Source organism: Cynocephalus volans, chromosome 7, assembly GCF_027409185.1.
Source record: "Cynocephalus volans isolate mCynVol1 chromosome 7, mCynVol1.pri, whole genome shotgun sequence".
In the NCBI taxonomy this organism is placed as follows: domain Eukaryota; kingdom Metazoa; phylum Chordata; class Mammalia; order Dermoptera; family Cynocephalidae; genus Cynocephalus; species Cynocephalus volans.
Window position 1 is genome coordinate 32,581,346 of NC_084466.1, and position 6,731 is coordinate 32,588,076.

Sequence of the window (6,731 nt, forward strand, 5' to 3'; positions counted from 1 at the left end):
TTGGGAGATTATATTCCTTGCAACACACCTTCAATAAATTACAAAGCTACTAATATTTACCTTTGGTTTTATCTGTGATTTTTTTTTTTTAACCTGTAAATTTTGATGAGACTTTCTGGGCATTTTCAAGCCCATATAAGCCAAAGGGATCATGAATTATGAACATCTAGTCTTAATTTACTACTTTGCTGTCACTTTCATAATTATTTTTGGTTTCACGGTCTTCAACATCTAGGATAATTGCTTGATAATTTTCCCCTTCTTTCTGGTACACTTAGAGTTCAATCTGAGTGCACACCATTTCCCCTCCCCCTTTAAGGAGTAACAAGAATGTTCCTGTCTTGTTTTAACAAGTGGATGATCTGCCCCAACTTCAGAGTCAGAAATTCACACTATAAAAAGGAGACCATTATGTTTAACTTTTTGCCCTGTGAGAAAAGCAGGATATGTCAAGCCTCTACTTAAGTTTTTCTTTTATCCTTATGAGTCCCTCTCATGAGCTAATTTCTTTCATAGACTGTATAAGCCCCTTAAAGAGCAGTACTGTTCCCCGACAAACACACTGGCACGCAGTTAATCATTAATTTGGCAGGCCTGCGTATGCTGCCTGCTGAACTGTATATTGTTTGAGACTTCTTCCCCATTGGAATAAATCCTGTTGTAAGAGGGTCAGTGTGGGATCTTTATCTAACCTATTATCAGCAGTCCAGACAGAGTCTTAGAACCTCCCTTTCATGAGTCCAAGTTACAGAGTTCACAAAGCTTAAACCTACATGAATGCAGTAGTATTTTTTTTATGGCAAAACAGCAGCTGCAGGGGCAGACTTCAGCAACACGCCCCAGCTAAGTATGTGCAGATACTAAAAACAGGTGCACCTCACGGCTGTTGTGTTGTGTGCCTTAAAAAAAAAAAAAAATGACACATTTCTTCATCATATCGAGATTTACATAAAGTACATTTTAGAGGCACATAGAGAAGTTCAGAAACGTGGTCAGCTGAAATACTAAAGCTTTGTAAAAGCAATGGAAGTAGAACTTAAAATTGTAAGAGATCACTTGCATTTTACTGCTGGTGAGTACACTACTTTATGAAAATCCAAAGAAGCAGCCATCTGCATAATGAAAATTACTTTTAAATAGCAAGCAAATTAAATTACATCATCTTTCTTCTCTTTCTTGGACTTGCTCTGGGGTTCCGGCGTCATACTGTTTGGGGAAAAGTTGAAATTAGGCTTTGTGTGGGTGGAGGAGAGGCAGATTTGAATGTGATCCTGTTCAAATAATCTCTTGCAGCCTCGCTCAAGGGTGGTACCTGAAGACTGGAAAGAGTGAGCCTCCGAGCCCCCGGCATAGAGGCAACACCTCGGCCATGCTGCCAGGAAGGCTCGAAGGGAGTGCCCAATAAATGTCAGTGTTGTGTGGCTATTTCAACTTGAAAGAAACTTGCACAAGTTTACTTGAAAATGAACACTGCAGTCATACAGAAGGGGGAAAGGAACGCGTGTTGTTTCCAGACATAATTGAGATTGAACTCTAACCAATTCAGAAACAAGCGTTACTTTCCGCAGCCCTAGAGAAGCCAGCTTCCCTCTGCCAGAAGGGAAGTATCGCAATCGTCATGAACACAAAGCACTCTGTATGCAGCTTGCAGAGAGAAGCAGCCCTGTCATCTGGGCTGGCCATTCATCTCTGCGTGTCCTTATGGCAGAGGTAGTGTGGGAAGGAGTTCACTCCCCCTACCCCATGAGTGGTGCTTCTGACACAGGAGAGGACCCAGAGATCACTTTCAACCTGCTACATAGTCATCAGGGATGCTGGCCTATCCCCCAGAGCTCTGAGCACTTGCCTGCCTTATACAGAGCCTTCCTTTTCCTCAGGATTCATAGTCAGGTCAGCAGTGGCCCATTGAGGAAATCAGAAGCAACGTCAAGAGACATTATTCAGACCCAGAGCTACTGACATGCTCTCCTTGGAGGCCTGCCACGTTTAGAAGAAACAGCCCACATGTGGAGACTGAAAATACTCAAGTTATGTAAAGGTTGAATAAAAATAACAATTCTGCTGCTACTTTTTTATTAGGGGAGTTTCACATTTCTTCCCTTGCACCTCAACTCTTTTTTGTGTGTTTTGTTTTTGGGGGCTGGCTGCTATGGGTATATGAACCTTGACCTTGGTGTTACAATACCATGCTCTAATCAATTGAGCTAAGCAGGCATCTCATCTGGCACCTCAATCCTTGAGATGTGAGGGTAACCATATCACTGACTCACTGGCTCTCACACATCTTGGGTTTCTATCTTTAGTGGAGAACCGGGTTTTTGATATAGGGTTAAATAAGAAATAACAGATGAATGGAGCAGTTTATAGGAATAATTGTGTTAAGCATAACAGCAACATTTTGAAACTATGACATTGTTTTTTGTTAATGGCATAAAAACTAATGGCATAGTTTTTCCGTTTTTGTTAAGGAAAATTGTGGAAGTTTTAAGCAAGGGATTAAAGGGTTTTGGTTATTTTAATAGTTTGAGGATCTTCCCTGCCCTGATTCCATTGGCAGGAGAAAGAACTGAAGGTTTACTATTGAACATAATTGTCAAAAATATAATTAGTGCAAATTCAAATGTTTTGAAGGTAGTTAGCTAAAATGTGTAAATACTGATAAAACAGTTACGAACACAGACAGAGGTAGGTAACAGCAGAAGCATGTTCATCGGCCAGAACAGCAGCAGGGAGAGGTCTGGGTTGGGACTGACACATGAGACATTAAATCTTCCTCAGTTTACCTGGGAGAGAGGAATCATCACAGCAAGTCAACTTTCAGAAGGCCGAGAGATCAAAAGAGTCTGAGTAGCACAGTAACAAGAACATAGACTTTTCCGTCAGACTCGTCTGCATTCAAACCCAGCTCTGCCACTGGGAACCCTGAGCACACTGTCTAAACTCTCTAAATCTTCTTTCTTTCTTTTAAAACTATCTGTGGGCATGTTGTGCTGACTTAATGAAACCATGGACACCTGAAAGATATTATCTGTTGTTAGATATAAGCCAGAGTCTCAAAACCAGGAAGATAAAGCAAAGATGAGCGGGTTAGCAACTAAGAAAAAGTTGAGGAACTATAGTAACAAAGAACAATGTCTGAGTTTCCAGAAGCCAGAGAAGTATCCAAACAGTGGGTGACCAAAAAGGGGACTTAGTGATCAAGACACATAATAATTCAAACTCCTGGAGATGAAGTTGAGAAAAGCCATCAGACCCAAGGCCAGGATGTTACAGTGAGCAAACTTTGCATCACGTCCATCCCAGCAGGAAGTGAGAATTGAAGTGGACCCGTGTGGCTTCTGCAACCAGTGAGACAAAAGGGAGCAAAGCAGTCTAGGAAAAGGGCAAAGAACAGATGCAGGACACTGTGGAGCATGCTGGTCATCAAAACAACTTAAGAGAAGAGTAAAGGATAAGCAGAAAACAGAAAATGAGGTTCCAAAGGTGACAGTTTTGAAAGTCTACCACCATTAGTGTATATAATGGTCTCACTGACACGTGTTGTCTAAAGGAAAAGCTACCTGTACATTCATACTGGCTGAGAGCCCTAGAAGAGGAGATGTAAAACTTTTTTTTATTGTAAACATTTTTAAGATTTTTAGGTATATTCTTTAATATTCTAAAGATATATATCAGCTGTCACTCACTCTCTAGGTGATGTCATCCAGTCTTATGGCATCATACTAGCTTCTATTGCTGCTGAAATAAATTACCACAAAATTACTGGCTTAAATCAATGTAAATGTATTATCTTACAGTCTGGGGGTCAGAAGACTCACTGGGCTAAATCAAAGTGTTAGCAGGGCCATGTTTCTTCTGGAGGCTCCAGGCGAGAAACTTAGTTTCTGTCTTTCTTGTGTCCTAGAGGCTGCCAGCATTCCTTGGCTCACAGTCCCTTCCTCCATCTTCAGAGCCAGCAGTGTAGCATCTTCAAATCTCTCTCTCTCTCTCTCTCTCTCTCTCTCTCTTTCTCTCTCTGTCTGTCTCTATCTATTTCTCTCCCTCTCTCTCTCTCTCTCACTATGACTGTGGCCCTCCTGCCTCCTCTTTATAAGGACCATTGTGATTACATTGGACCCACTGGGATAATTCAGGATAATATGTCCATCTCAAGATCTTTAACTTAATCACATTGGCAAAGTCCCTTAAGGTAACATATTCACTGACTTTGTAGTTTAGGAAGTAGATGTCTTTGGATGTCCTTTATTCTGCCTACCACACCTTTAAATACCAAATGTTTTGTCAACTCTCAAATTCACATCTCAAGCTTAGACCTCACCCTGGTACTTTAGACTCAGTCATCTAATAACTTATTTCACATCTCTACCTACATGATTTTTAGTTGGCATCTCAAACTCAGTATGTCTAAGGCCAAACTACTAAATTATACTCAACACCCTACCTGCACCCAAACCTGTCTTTCCTGCAGCAAAAAATTACATTCAACACCCTACCTACAATCTTTCCTGCAGCTTTATGCTTCTCTTTCTATAGCAAGTCCATTATTTCTGTGGCTTACTCCAAAAATCTCAGGGCCATTCTTGACTCCTCTCTTTTTCTCATATTCTACAACTGATGAGCATGTTTATCATCTGTATGCGTCCTCAAAACTACTTATACACACATGCTTATAGCAGCTTTATTTGTAAGGGCCCAAACTGGAAACAACTCAAATGCCCATCAGCAGGTGAATGGGTAGACAAAGTGTGATATATCAGCACAATGGAATACTACTCATCAATAAAAAAACTATTCATATGCATAACAACACAGACAAATCTCAGAATAATTATGCTGAGAGAAAGAAGAAAGACATTAAAAAGTATATACCATATCCATTTATATAAAATTTTAGAAAATTCAAAGTAATCTGTAGTGACAGCAACCATATTGATGGTTGCCTGGATACAGGTTTAGGCGGTGGGTGGAGTAGAATGGAGAATTACCAAGGGGCACAAGGAAACTTCTAGGAGTGATGAATATTTTCACTGTGTTGACTGTGATGGTAGTTTTACACGTATATCTATATGTCAAAACTTAATTATATACACTTTAGATATGCACAATTTATTGTGTGTCAGTTACTGATCACTAAAGCTGTTAAAACATTTTTACCGTTGTTAAGAAAATTTGCATTATGTATTGTTTTTTAAAATATGAGGTGTGTTCTCACACATGAGAAGGTATTTATTAAAGTGATTCGAGGGCCCTCTCTGCAAGACTTGATTTCAGGACCCCAATCCTTTGCCATCCAAACCTGGAGGGCATCAAATCAACACCTACAGGGGTTGGACATGCCCAGGGCCAACTAAGAGGCTCCCAGATGCTTCATTTCTGTCACTTGGGTTTGTGGCGGGGCACAAAGAGGGCAGGTGAAAAGCTGAAAGCCGGATGCTAAGGAGAGGAAACCTGAAGCCAAGAAGGCTGATGCCGGCGGCGAGGTTATAAACCTCAAGGCTAAAAAGCCCAAGAAGGGGAAGCCCAGCTGCAGCTGAAACCCTGTCCTGGTCAGAGGAATTGGCAGAAATTCCCGACGTGCTATGTATTCCAGAAAAGCCATGAACGAGAAGAAATACTCAACGAATAAGTTCAGGATTAAAAAGAAGGTGGAGAAGGTTCCTGCTACTGTCACAAAACCAGATGGTGGTGACAAGAATGGTGGAGTCTGGGTGGTTCAACTTCGCAAAATGCCTCGCTGTTATGCTTCTGAAGATGTTCCTTGACAGTTGTTGAGCCCAGCAAAAACCCTTCAGTGAGTAGGTGAGGAGACCGCGAGCTAGCGTCACTCGGGGACCACTGTGACCATCCTCACTGGTGACCCAGAGGCAAGAGGGTGGTTTTCACGAAGCAGCTGAGTGGTGGCTTGCTACTTATGACCGGACCTCTGGTCCTCAGTCAAGTTCCTCTGCATAGAACACACCAGAAAGTTGTCACCTCCACAAAAATTGGTATTAGCAATGTAAAAATCCCAAAACATCTCACTGATGCGTATTTTAAGCAGCAGCAGCTGCGGAAGCCCAGAAACCAGGAAGGTGAGATCTTTGACCCAGAAAAAGAGAAATATGAGATTACAGAGCAGTGCAAGATTGATCAGAAAGCCAAGGACTTGAAAATTTTACCCCAAATCAAAGCTATCCCTCAGCCCCAGGTCTATCTGCAATCTGTGTTTGCCCTCATGAATGGAATTTATCCTCACAAACTGGTGTCCTAAATTTCTTGCCCAGAACAAAACTGAATAACTGGTATGTTTCAAAAAGTAAAATAAAATAAAATAAAATGATACAAAACTAGAATAACTACTCATATTTTGCCGAGAACAAAGCACCATTAAAACTGCTGAAATTAGCATAATTTCAAATTTGTTCTTTTTCTGTTCATTCTACTTCAGAAAATAGTTTTATTTCAAATAAAAGAAAATATACTAAAATGACAAGATTTTAAAAGTTTTTGAATAGGAAAACTATTATTTTAAAATTATGGTTTTTATGTACTTTGTGTGTGTGTGTGTGTGTGTGTGTGTGTGTGTGTGTGACCGTTAAGGGGATCATAACCCTTGGCGTGGTGTCGCCTACACTGCGCTCAGCCAGTGAGCGCACCGGCCATTCCTATGTAGGATCCGAACCCGTGGCAGGAGCTCCGCTGTGCTCCCAGCACCACACTCTCCCGAGTGAGCCATGGGGTCGATCCCCTTT

At 41.2% G+C, this 6,731-nt stretch overlaps 1 pseudogene; it reads left to right on the plus strand.

Moving 5' to 3' along the window:
- Window positions 1–1,618: 1,618 nt before the first annotated feature.
- LOC134381607 (large ribosomal subunit protein eL6-like) lies at window positions 1,619–6,250 on the plus strand (annotated as a pseudogene).
- The last annotated feature ends 481 nt before the right edge of the window (window positions 6,251–6,731 follow it).